The sequence below is a fragment of the Crassostrea angulata genome, chromosome 8 (assembly GCF_025612915.1).
Source record: "Crassostrea angulata isolate pt1a10 chromosome 8, ASM2561291v2, whole genome shotgun sequence".
Taxonomy (NCBI): Eukaryota; Metazoa; Mollusca; class Bivalvia; order Ostreida; family Ostreidae; genus Magallana; species Magallana angulata.
Window position 1 is genome coordinate 46,061,015 of NC_069118.1, and position 14,593 is coordinate 46,075,607.

The following is a 14,593-nucleotide window of genomic DNA, read 5'->3' on the forward strand; positions in this document are numbered from 1 at the left end:
TTTTATTCTGTAGATGATTTAAATAAAGCTATGCGTAAGCAAAATTTGTTTCCATTTCGGGTAGATTGGATCAATAATCAAATTTTAATACAAAACTTACTCTATTTTTTTTAAAACTAAAGAAGAAGGAGTTTTTGTTTATGAACATTTATTGGAATATACCGGCAAATGTTGATCTATTGGGTCATATAGAACATAACTAAGTGACAACATGCATTATAGCTCGATGGTTAAAGAGTGTAATCATCAAATTTCATTCAGTTCAGCCACAAGGAGTTGCCGGTCAATAAAAGATTTCGCTTCTTATGTCATTGACAGTTGAAAAAATGCCACGTTATAACTACATTGTTAAAATCTTTAAATTGAGATTTGATTTTGAATGGAATACTCCGCTGAACTCGGAAAAGCGATGTTATATGGTACCCTCTTGAGCCGAAGGCGTATTATAAAGAAAGTATTTCATCCTTGACTACCCTAAAGATATGCTTGGATGAGGCACAATTGAACATCAATGATATAAATTTCTTCGATGAAAACCCACTGAACATGGAATGTAAATATCAACACAGGCTCGTATGAATGATAAGCTTTAAAGTTTTTAAGGTCATTGGTCCTACAATTATATTGATAATTTTATAAAGGATCTTGATATTTTACTCTAAAGCATTTCCTAAAAAGACGAATTATTGTATTCGTATTGTTGATTGATTTAAAATAACTTGAAATCATTAAGAAAAAGATAACGCTTACTTCTGATAACATTCCCTAGATGCAATAGAGATGTGTTTATCTTTGCTCCCTCTTTCAGTCGCTTTCCTGTAGCTTTAGATTTACCCACTCTTTCACTAGAATAAATGAAATGATATCTGAAAATGCCTAAAGACAACAAATCAAAAGAGCAATGTTATCAAAGTTTGCTATTTAATTATCAGGTTAAAAAGTTGTATTAACAATAGCTACATGTATAAAAATAAATAATAAAGCAGAATGAAGTACAGTCTCCTTACTGTTTGGTTGTATATCAGTAATCGTTAAAGTGTTTTTGTCTGCAAAACGCATATGTTAGAAAAAATATGTACCTTCCAGCTAAGTCCACAATACTTATCTGAGATGACAACGTTGCTTTTGCATTCGATTGTATTTGCTTCACGTAAATGGTGACTATTGTATGGGCTCTGCTACTATGTGCGTTCATTTTTGTTGCCGCAATGCTTCTGTTTCTGTAGCCTTTTTCCAAAAAAACTGGCAACCTCCTCTTGGTTAGACACAGAAAGGGAACGAAGATTGATTGCTGTATAAACAAAATAATAATGAATCACGCTTAACTTTTCGATTGGAATTAAAATTTGTGTTGGGCAAAGTTTTAAGTGTCTATAAAAATGTTTCCTTTTGTTTAATTTCAAAAGATCGCATACCTTTGTTTTCAGCTATTTTAAGTTTTGTTCTTTGTTTATTCTTTTCGAGCTCCTCAAATAAATCAAACACATCTTCATTGTATATCTCCATCATGCTGAACGATACCTGTCATTTATATCTATATATACAATCAGATATGTCCATTTTAACAATAATTTATTTTTGTGTCTAGAGTGAAAATAATACAGAATTTTAGCGACAACAAAATAAAACTCCCGAGTTAAGATTATAATTCAATATGAACTCGTTCTCTTTGTCTTTCTATCTCTCTTTCTCCGTATTGTTTTAATATTGTTTAAATACGCTATCAGTAAGTACTAAGACATGTAATTTGTATTTAATAATAAAGCCTCGGCAATCTTTACAAAGATGAATAAAGTCCCCAATAAAAGACAGAGAAGAATAGAAAGATTTCACGATTATCGGTGTCCAAATTTACAACGTAATTTACATTGTTAAAATGGCACAATTTTACCTGGTATTCAAGATTTGGGTCGTTATTGCTGTTAACTGTTCGAAAAATCTCTTCTGTCATTCTTGGAAGTAATCCTGTAATTTTGATTTCAAAGTCTTTAAGTTTTGTCTAAACAAATTTAAGTTTCTAAAGAAAATATTTTATAAGGAAAATATTTCTCTGCAACGTTGAAAGCTAAACCCAAATAATATGTGAAATATTTAGTCTATGGAATGGTTCGGAGGTTGACCTGACCATTATTTTGTGTGTACTTACTATTAACAGTATACAGTTTGACTTAGGTTGAGGGGTTTTAATGATGTTCGAACTCTAGTATCAAGATTTGTCCGACGTGACTGGTAGGACCAATATGATTAAAATTAGTCAAACCGCTTTCCTATAATACGCTATACAAGATCTAACATCATCCGGTACAAACGGCCTTCATTCAACTTCTGCAATTCTCATAGCTAGAGTCTCAGAGGCAAAATGAAATTGTTGTTTAGCTTGTAGTTGTAAATCCAAGATGACGGTAATACATATATTGTGTGTTTTAAAGAATGAGCCTTCTCCTTATCAAATATACATCTTAAATTAAGAAAATTATGAAACTTTCACACAGCCAAACAGATCATATAATCAAATGATTCTACCAGTTTAATCAAATTTGACCATTTTGTTTTCGCATAAAGGTCAGCAGGCATGTTCACGAAACTTTCCTAAGATATGACCTAAGTGTGTTCCTAAGATATGACTTAGGAAAAAAGTTAGGAACATCCTAAGATCAACTTAGGACACGTCTTAAGATGTAGCTCGACGGTTACTTAGGAACATCTTAAGTTAGGATATTCTAACCTTCTACAACCATTCTTATTTTTCACAATTATTCATTCAGATCGAATTTGAGAGACTTGTGTAGGGATGAATCATTAAACATTTTGCCGGAGAAAATTGTAAGTCTCGGTAGTTAACACAAAAGGCCTAAAACCAGTAATTTTAATGTATGCATTTTAATAATTTTACATTTACCTAAATATATATCAGTTACCAATAACAATTTAGTTTGTTTTTCTTTAAATGGGGGTCATTTAAAGAAAAACAAACTAAAAATATTACAAGCCCCAAAAAATTCAAATAACTGTTCTTTAAAAAAATATATTTATCAGGAAATAATTCGCTTACAAGTAGATATTTATGTAAACAAGACGTCTGTATTGTCATTTCATAATTAACATTAGAGAATCTTGTCATTCAAGTATATGTAATACATAAACACACGATGTTCATAGAATTTGAAACGTTACATGAGGAAACACATGTACTCATACAAACACAAACAATTTCCCTTTAATCTGCAATATATTGAATACACGAACATGTTAAATAAGAAATAAGTTGTAATATATTTCGAAAATATATAAATACAGTTCATTCAACATTACAAATGTTTTAAAGATTATATTTTTCAGACTAACGTGATAAAAATTAGGAATGATCATGCATGGTATATGTAACCCGAAGTAAATTTACTTTTTATAGCAAAGGACATTTAAATAATTGTTATCCAAAATTATTATAATCAAAACAATGCATGTAACTCATTTAGTGTACAATGTAGATAAAAAAAAAATAAGTGAATTACTTTCATTCGTCAAACAGAGATAGTATTTGCAAAAGAAAATCTTTATTTGTCAGCTCCAAGGCAGGCATTTAGAACGGGGAAGTGGTGAAAGTTCGGGGCCCCCCTCCACATCATTTTGTTAAAATGAACATACATGATAGAATAATTGACTATGCCCCCCCCGCCTCCCGGATTAGGAATTTGGTGTTTGTCGAAAATGCTGGAACTGTGGAAAATATTGCCTTATTCTACCGGTCTTAGAAAAGGCTTCACAACATCCCCATATACCTAAAAACGTGATTTTATAGCTTAAGGATGGTCTTAGGACAAGGTAGGTGATGTCTTAAAGTTAGGACAAAGTTATGGCGGTTCCTAAATTTAGGAGAGCTTCGAGAAACAGGCTTAAGACTAAGACGTATCCTAAGATGTACTTAGGACATACCATAGTCCTAAGATAGCTTCGTGAACATGCCTGCAGGTCAAGATCACTATCTTTTTCCTCAATTTAAAAGATGATAACAATAAATGTAGTTATCTACAATAATGTAGAAATCTCTTAAGGATAAAAAGTTTATATTCTTCAATAAAATGATAGAATATCAAAATGTCTACAAGCTAATACAACTAAATTTGAATAAATATTTAAATAACATTGATATTTCTTAGCTTGCATTTCTTCTAATTTTCTTAACATTTTAAGAATATTTGGATTTTTTATTATGTTTACAATATAAAGATATTTTTTTATTTTTATATATTATGAAGACCTTATAAAAATATATTAATTGACAGAACAGCTAATATATTGACCATTTATAAAGAGAGAAAATCCGATTTTGGTGATTTTTTTCCCGAACAAATCTATTTATAAAATGAGCATTTAAAAAAGAGCTAATAAAAATGCAATTTGATTGACGAAACATATTTTAAAAACATAAATTTAAAACCCAAATAGTTTATAATTACATGTAGTTTACATTCGTTGAAAAAATCCTACATTAATGTTATTTTTTTTTAAAATGCTAAATAATCTCATGAATCTATAGCAATTCTAAATTACAAAAACATGTGCTATTTTCTTACGCCAATATTCCACCAACAATATTGTCAGGATACTATTTCTATAATAGCAAAAAAGGAAGAAAAGTGTGATATTTTATTTTCCTTCATCTTGATTTAAAACATTTATAACCAAATTTACTTTTGACAAGTCAAAAAACTTGAGCACACCTGCGCTCTATATTTCCGAATGCAATATATGAAGCAAAAATGAGAATATTTTCATTTGTTTGCACATTTGCGAGAATTAGGTCATTTGGATGACGTCATAGATTAACAGCTAATGCGATATGACGACTAAAATCAAGATTAAATTGATAAGCGTCCACTGTACAATGATTTCTGAAGATTTCATTTTTATACGATACTATTTAAAAATTTGTTAAATTTGGGGGCAGACATTTGACAAAACCGCACATAGTCCTTTGTTGTTTTATTTTTTAACTAACAGATCTTTGTAAATAGCATATGCAGATTACTTCACCATGTTCAATGACCGTTTGTCCAAACAAGGGTAATAATTGTTATCTACTAACAATTAATATCCTTGTTTGGACAAACGGTCATTGAACTACTTTCATCTGCAATTTACTGACCGAGGGTATTCATTGTTTTTTACTAACAATTTATACACTTTTTTAGACAAACGGCCATTGAATACTCTTCATATGCAATTTACTGACATTCTCTAGACAATATTTCTGGTGCTATCAAAATAGAAAAAATGAATTTTTTTCTTGTTTTCTAATTGCTTATTTTCTCTTCAGTTTTAAAGTAATAAAATGTTATTGAATATAACAAAACCTTCATTTGCTCCTCGCTGCATCATTGTGTACGACTTGCCACTTGCTGTCTGTCCATATGCAAATAACGTACAGTTAAAGCCCTTGAATAAATGATCCAACAATTCCTTTCCAATTTCCTCGAAAATACGTTTCTAAAAGAACAATTTGCTCTATGATTTTAAGCACAATGCTTGGAAAACATTCGTAAAATCAACAATATCAGTATTTTCAAAAACGAGCAAGTTTATGTCTAATTTCGAACGTTACACTGTTTTGATGCTTTGATGAAATAACTCTAATTAGTCAAGTGGTGAACAATGTTCTTTTAAAGGCCAAACATTTTTACTGGTTGGTAAATTTCAGGTGAGGGCATGGCTCAACATTTTGAGGTGTGAAAGCCTCTGGGGCTTGCTGTCTACCGGCAATCGTGCACACTGCAGTTATCTCTATACACAAGAATCAAATTAATACACAGGAAATGATTAATTCGTTATAATTGATCTTAGTTGGAAAATCTCGTCGTTGTAAATGTCTTGAATCGATTTTATACGAAAAGGAATTCAATCTAACAGTTGGTCTGTTCTTTTACGAAGTATGTGTCGTTCGAATGTTCTCTAAACACGGGTTTTTAAAGCACAAATTAAAAAATGCAGTAGAGAACTGCAAAAGGTAGCATTGTCGAGCCATTGTTGATAACTGTCTAATAATTGTCTAATTAGAATTATTTTTTTAAAAATGAAAACACTTAGGTATATTTGCGTTGAATATAAATGATTAATTTGGAGACATATTTCTGCCCCCCTACATGCAAAATAAATTATGTCAGCATGCAAAAAATTATGTCAACATCTTTAAAAAGAACCTGATTTGTATATGGGTACAATCACTTATTTAAGCCCGTATTTGACATTATAAATGTAGATGCAAAATTCAACATATCTATGACAACATGCAACTTACTGATATGAACATGTAAGTCAGTTATATTAACAGGCGACTTATTCATGTCAACATGCGAGTTAGTTATATTAGTTTCTAGGTAACGCTGGTTATGTGTTTTTTCTGCAATATCGCCACCTTCATTTACTGCAATTCTTAGTTCTGCTTTAAAAATGTAGCTCAGTAAATTTCGTTTATCGCTTGATATTGTTTAATGTAGATGATTTATCGAATGATTGTATAAGAAAATCATGGGATCAGTAATAATGTGGAATGTAAAGGCAGCTACATTTATGATACGATGGCGACGGAGTTCGTTTCTGAACTCGTGCACTTCGAATCACCTGTAATTCATGAACTAGTAAATAAAGCTTCAATATCTTTTAAGTTGTTTGAAAGAGAAAAGTTTAATATGTTTTTGAGCTGTTCATCTTTTTGGAATTTATTAAAGGTTACGAAAATTTAAATTAAATATAAATATGTAATTTCAATTACTAAATAATTAATCTTCACAATCAGTTATTAAATAATGTTAAAAATGTCATTTTTATTTCCATCTTTAAATACGTGACGGAAGATAATAGAGATCATGTTGTTAATTTCTAAAAAAACAGAATTCTACGGACCTGGCCAGGTCACACAGCGACGATCACGTCAATCAAACTTGGTAGTGTTCTTTCAAAACCTGATTAACAGGCGGCATCATTTTGAAGATTATACATGAAAAAAGTGGGCGTTTTTACATTGTTCGGCCCTTAAGCATTTTAAACTGAGCCGTTTTCTAATTAGCTATTAATATAACAAAAGTATAAAAACAATTAATTTAAACGGTTGTTCCATCAAAACCCGTGGGAATCATTTTTTGTGGATGATTCAAGAATATACGTTTATTTGACCACATCAATCCAATCAAAACAAAGTGTTATTAAAGTTGCACTTCGATGAATATTTTAATTCGTGTATCAATTTAACAATTAACTCCACGAAATGTGTTATTTAACAAGTATTAATAAAAACCAATGTACAAAAGTTATTTAATTCCATGTTCTTAAAATTTACCTGATCAGCATAATTACTTTGTGGTCCATCGGGCTCAAGATAGCCATCCTCTCTCTTCTTATATCCATCACAGGACCAGAAAACGTGATCGAATCTCTTAATAGAAGATTTCTTGTCGTCCAAGATACGAATTGAATTTGGCTCTTCGATCTTTAACACTATCTTGTCTGTTTTTTTGGATTTCAATTGTCAAAGATCAAATTGACGATAACATTTCAAATAAAACAGGCAGGTGAGTTAAATGTTTGTAGAGAAATAATCAATTTTATTCTTAAAACACTTCTTAAAACTAAGACGGTCAATTATGAGAAAACATTTTTTTTGTTACTTTCAATTTATACACAAGGAAAATGATAAAAATTCAGTTTATTATACTCGTATTTTTTCTCTGTTAATGAATTAAAAGATTTGTAGATTTTAAAACGTAAAAAGAATCTAAAGCGTGAATTTCACTAAAAATTACGAAAGCCTACAAAACAAATTTCAATTTACATTTTTTTTATTTCATTGAATAAATATCAAATTGCAAACCTGATAGTGCTCGTATTATTATATCTACGAATTGACCTTGAACCTTTGAAATGTCGATTTAACTTGATAAAAATAGAGCCATTTGTCGACAAATATTGTTTACAATTTTTAAGACGTTTTATATACATGTATTAGAGTTGAATAAAGTCATTATAGCACCTGGTTTAGATAATGACAAAAATATCGATTTGAAAGTGTAATAACTATTGATAAAAAAAAAGTCAAGGCTCAGTCTGAAAACTTTTCTATGATTATTAATGATAAATAGTTCCTGTTAAGTATCTAATGAAATTTGTTAGTGTTACAAGTTAAAAAGAAAAGCAAAAAAAACACCTGTGTCTGAGTGGTAATGTTGTTTTTTATTATTATGTAATGCCTTTTGTATTTTTAACTAGTATATCGTTTAATATTTTTAAAGTTTTCAAATTGTCAATGATGTTTATACACAACACATTTTATTATTATTGTTATAAACGTAGTTTGCAATTTCGTTTCACTGTCTATTCTTTCTACATGTATTTCAACTTTCTATTAATGTTTTGTATCTAAGGACATTTTTTCATACTAAAGACTCAGTAATAAATCGTGGTATCCTATTATAATAACAAATAGCTTACCCTAAATGTACGAAGCAGTAAATAGTATTCCGGATTTTTTTCTACCCATCAGTATTGCACAAAAAAGGATATTAAAGATCGGATTCGGACAGCTACCTTAATATTGTCGGCCATGATTTCCAATACAGCCGTCCTTGGTAAAGACCGATAAAACCATTTTTTTTTCTACTCTGGCTGCCAGCCAATAACACTTGACCTTTATTTTATGCTTTTATTAGGTCTTTCCACCTTCCAGGTTAAAGACCTCTTGTTTTCTTTATGTTTTCATTATTCTTCTTTTTTCACCTCATGGTCACTTTTTTGTTATCAGAATTATCAAAACAATTTAAACTTTATGAAATTGCTCATTAAAAGTTATAGTACTAATTAACCCTGTGTCAAAAAACAGGTAGTGTCCTTGATTGAAACCGTAAATGTAGTTCATTCAGAAATTTTGGGTTGCATGTAATGCATTGTGATAAATCAGTACGGTGATAATTGTTTCATAATATCTCCGTAAATGTGTACATGTACGAGCTAGCGCATATGGACTTATTTTATTTATACATGCACTATATATGCACTTAGTATCATTTTTTTCAATTCTGAATTGAAAAAGCCTAAACTGCGTACACTTCTTAGTTTTGTGTGAAGTTACATTTACTTTGTTGATGACTATATGTTGTATTTTTATTTCCAAATGCTGTTTAATTAAGACAAAGACAAAGAGTCAGTTGGTACTCCAGGCGAGTATGCAGGTAGCTAGCATTGCAAAATAGATACATAACGCGCCTAAGCGGGTTATGTTATTTCTTCGTTATTTAAAGGGGCATGGCCACGATTTTGATCAAATTTTATTTTTCTATTTTCATTATTTACAATGCTTAAGGAATACATTTCTAATGATCAAATGAAATTTGGGTGTCAGTCTTTCAGTTTTAAGCAAGTTACAGGGCTTGTAATTCTTGTCATGTAAACAAGGCTCGTGTCCTGTTTTTGTTTACATAGATGCAATATACCAGTGATTTTTTTTAAACTGATTTGTCTATCTTTTTAAGGAAACAGATCCTAACGATTTTTTAAAAAAACAGTTCCTAACGATTAACACATTCATTTTGTGTCTAAAACTAGAATTTTCACTTCAACAACTCATCTACCAAAATGAATATGATTAATCATTGGGTTAGATTGTTTCAAGAAAAGTGTACTGAAATAAAAACATCAACTATTCACTCTTCCACGTCGTCACTAGTGACGCGGTTGCTATCTTCTCACAGCCAATCAGAATCACGGAAACTTTGTCAGCCATTACCTCCGACAAACTCAGCTTCTGTAAATCACGGTAATGCACCGGAATGTGAAACAAATAAACACTGTTGTGTGCTGTATTATATATTTGTGATTTCTTGATGGTTGAAACTTGTTCTTGGGGAACATGCAACAGTGACACCAGGTACCCAGAGAGAGTACAAAACGTTAGATTCATTCCATTTCCCAAACCAACCACAAATGGGGCTAAATGTTTACGTTGGGTAAAATCGTGTGGACGACCGCATTGACAGTTCAATCAGTCAAAAATCAATCGCCACACCTTTGTGTGTTCTAAGATCAGTGGTTTTGAATTGAATAATTGAAAATCCTATGGCAAAAACACACACTTTTGTCATGTAAACAAAGCACGTACATGTATATGTCATTTTTCTCTTTCAAGCAACCTTTTCTACCTGCTATATATATTGTTTTATTAAATTGATGAACAGTACAAAACATTTTTTACATTCCCTTAAATTGTTAGAATGAATAAATGAAGTTTTAAACCGAGTCAGTATATATTCTATACAATACAAGGGCCCATACAGTGTAAACAAAAATAAAATTATCTGATATTTGGTTATAGCAGTTGAAACATGCAAAAGTAGGCATGGACGAGCTTGATTTTCTCATCCTTTTCCATCTTAAAATTTCAATGTATTATAAAGTATAAAATATATATTTTATTGTTTCATTGTAAGTCGATCATGTCTTGCAACATTTTGTTGACCCAAATGGTCCAACTCCTGATTTTCCTGACCCTTTACCTGCTGATGGATCCCACATGAAGAAAACAATGCTTCACTGGAAATCAAGGAATAAAGTGTAGGGTATTTTATATATGTAACTCTAACTAAATCTTAAATTATTACAGACTACTGTATTTTTTGTAAGCTGAATGGTTAAAACTTGTGATCTTCCCTTTTTTCAGATTTATTATACTATTAATTAATGATGTATTAATGTTTAGTACATGTTCATTACTCAGTGTTTACTACAATATATTAACAGTATTCATAAAGATATTTGTAACTTGCTTTTAAATTCAAATTCAAACAGATTATAATTGTAACTAGACACGATCTCGTTGCGAGCAACGAGGAGGTCTTCCGTCTGATTTTAGAATTTGTTCTATCTTGATTTTGCTATTTAACAGCTAAACATGATTTAGAATAAAAAAACAGGGTCTACATTCTAGGGGACCAGATACTATTTTGTTACAGGTGTAAGTGTTTAGAATTCGTCACTGTTCTTGAGATATCTTAGAAGAAAAAGTTTTAGGGGCCGGTCCCTTATCTCCTTATTGGAGCCGCTGAACCAAATTTTGAAGATTGCATGTTGTTAAGTACATCATTTTTAGCATCTTTTCTTCTACACTGCATTTCAAAATATTTTTTCTTTTTGAGATATAGGTGGTCATAATTTTGGACTCTTGACCCCTAAAAACCCCTCATTACATAACACATGACATTACATTGCTTGGATACATAATTGTAAGATAAACATATTTGCTTCTATAGCCTTTCACAAAATATCCCTCAGTAAAGAGCAACAGATGAAAGACTTTAGAGCCCTTTGGTCCCCTAATTTGAGGGGCCAGCCCCTTTTTCTTGATATCAAATAAAAGGTCATTTAAATTTCAACACATTTTGTTTAACAAGTGTTAAGAGATTTGTTACCGTTCTTGAGATATATAGGAAAGAACGTTTTAGGGGCCGATCCCTTAACTCCTTATATGGGCCTTTTAACGAAATTTTGAAAATTGCATATTATTTAGTACATCATTTTGACTATCTTTACTTCTATACTGCATTTCAAAATATATTTCCTTTTTGAGATATGGGTGATCAAAATTCTGGACTTTTGGCCCCTATAAACCCCTAATTACGTAACACCCGATTAAATCATTACATTGCTTGGATAAATAACTGTAAGATAAACATATTTGCTTCTATAACCGTTCACAAAATATCCCTCAGTAAAGGGCTACAGATAAAAGACTTTAGAGCCCTTTGGTCCCTTAATTTGAGGGGCCAGCCCCTTTTTCTTGATATCAAATAAAAGGTCATTTAAATCTCAACACATTTTGTTCAAAAAGTGTTTAGAAATTTGTTACCGTTCTTCAGAAATATAGGAAAGAACATTTTAGGGGCCGATCCCATAACTCCTTACAGGGGCCATTTAACGAAATTTTGAAAATTGCATATTATTTAGTACATCATTTTGACTATCTTTACTTCTATACTGCATTTCAAAATATTTTTCCTTTCTGAGATATGGGTGATCAAAATTCTGGACTTTTGGCCCCTAAAAACCCCTGATTACGTAACACGCGATAAAATCATTACATTGCTTGGATAAATAAATGTAAGATAAACATATTTGCTTCTAAAACTGTTCACAAAATATCCCTCAGTAAAGGGCTACAGATAAAAGACTTAAGAGCCCTTTGGTCCCCTAATTTGAGGGGCCAGCCCCTTTTTCTTGATATCAAATAAAAGGTCATTTAAATCTTAACACATTTTGTACAAAAAGTGTTTAAAAATTTGTTACCGTTCTTGAGATATATAGGAAAGAACGTTTTAGGGGCCGATCCCATAACTCCTTATAGGGGCCATTTAACGAAATTTTGAAAATTGCATATTATTAAGTACATCATTTTGAGCATCTTTACTTCTATACTGCATTTCAAAATATATTTCCTTTTTGAGAAATGGGTGATCAAAATTCTGGACTTTTGGCCCTTAAAAACCCCTAGTTACGTAATACATGATAAAATCATTACATTTATTGCATACATAACTGTAAGATAAACATATTTGCTTCTATAACCGTTCACAAAATATCACTCAGTAAAGGGCTACAGATGAAAGACTTTAGAGCCCTTTGGTCCCTTAATTTGAGGGGCCAGCCCCTTTTTCTTGATATCAAATGAAAGGTCTTGTAAATATAAATCTTTTTTACATTACAAGTGTTAACAAAATATTTTTCAGAAAAGAGACAAACTAAGAAAACCATTAAAAATTACGACGTTTTTTTAGTCTCAATTTTCGGGACCAGGCGAGCTTATACGCCTTTTGAGCTTGACAAATATGAACGCCAAATAGCACATCTACAATCTCTTGTCTACAATCCCTGAAAGTTTGAACTCAATATCTTTTACCGTTTAGGAGGAGATCCCTGGACAAGCCGACCCTCTGAAAATCGTTAAAACGTCATTTTCTCAAGAACGGAAATGACGTCATCAAAATAAAAAAATGTATATTAAGTTCGGATTAATATCTATTAGATCTGAAAGTTTCACGAAAATCGGCTGAGCCATTTTTGAGAAATCGCCTGCACAAATTTTGTAAGAAAAAAAATAATAATAATAGGGAAAAAGAAACCGAACGAAAACAATAAGGTCTTCCGTTGGAAAACGGAAGACCTTAATAAGTAGGCAAATTGTCATTCTACCACGTGTAATTTTTGTGTTTCTGTAAATTTATAGAGAATATAAGCCAAGCTATCAAGAACCTACATCTATACATCAAGATAGAAGTGTCTCCAACACAGACAGCATTATGGATAGCGCCAATGCATGTCAACAAGTGTCAAATACTGAAGGAGGTAATTTAATGTTATTTCTTTTGCATAAAAGTAAAAGAGAGACAGCTTGAGTAATATACAGGTCATTAATGGGATATATGGTAAAATTCTCTCTATAAACATATCTTTTGTTGTATAGACTACAAAGTCACACCAGGGTGCACCAGTAACAAGTAATTGACCGTGCACCTGAATATAGTAATCATGACTTTTATCAAGTAATACTTTGCCATGTTGTTCTATTAGCATAAACTTGTTAATTTCAACACATGCTTCAGAAATCAACATATCTCTAGCCAGGAATGGACACTTGATTTCAAGTAATCCACATTCACTATTTTAACAAATTTTCACATCTGGAGTAGCTGCAAAAAAATGAAATTCATTATTTACAACTAAACTACAATCATGAAAATGTGAATTCACTGCTGACTTTTTTTTAGCAAAAATTTCTCTGGTTTGCTTTTCACTGCTCAACCCATATTCAGTTGTTGCTGTTTTGAAGTTTGAGCTGCTCTGAAACAAAGAATATAACAGTGCTTCATTTGGGTGCTTCTTTTCTTTTGACAATGCGGTGCCTCTGAGATGCAGTTATGCGAATTGCTCCATATTTAAACCATTCAGGATTCTGGGACTGGTTCCTGGTAGATTTTTTTTAACTCCTGAGGTCTGGGGATGATAAGTTCCTGTGTCAGCAAATCGTTGTACCATGGGGGTAATTTTACCTTTGATGCTAGTGGAAGCATAGTGTTTCCACAGTACATTAATATCCCTTTGTTCAACTGTAGACCACATGTTTTTGACTGAAATCAAAAAGAAAAAAATGAGATGCATATGTATTTTTATGTGTAATGTACCATATACATGTACAAGCAAAACAATATTATTAAATTTAAATTTTTAATTCTTAAAGTTTGTGTACCACAAATGGGGTTAAATCAATTGATTTTTTCTTGCAGATTCACTAGGTTTACTGACTGCGCAGCACAAGTGCATGAACTACAAGATAAGCTTAATTCAACATTGGAAACCTTTCATCAACAAAGGGTTTTGAACCACCACTTGCAGCTACAGTTATCGGCAACATCTCAACCCTCCAAAGATCCAGAACCTGGTTTAACAATCCAGAAAATTCTTCAACAAGAGAAAAAAGTTCCAGGATTATTTTTTCATTATACTAATTTAAAGTATTCTACATTTGTTACATTGTTCTGACATCTCAACAGTTGCCAGA

General features: G+C 31.4%; 2 pseudogenes; one reads left to right on the forward strand and one right to left on the reverse strand.

Annotated features, from left to right (window-relative positions):
• The window catches only part of LOC128158178 (kinesin-like protein KIF28), a 31,731-nt pseudogene extending 26,355 nt beyond the window's left edge, over positions 1-5,376 (reverse strand).
• Positions 5,377-10,555: 5,179 nt separating this feature from the next.
• LOC128160586 (uncharacterized) lies at positions 10,556-14,545 on the forward strand (annotated as a pseudogene).
• The last annotated feature ends 48 nt before the right edge of the window (positions 14,546-14,593 follow it).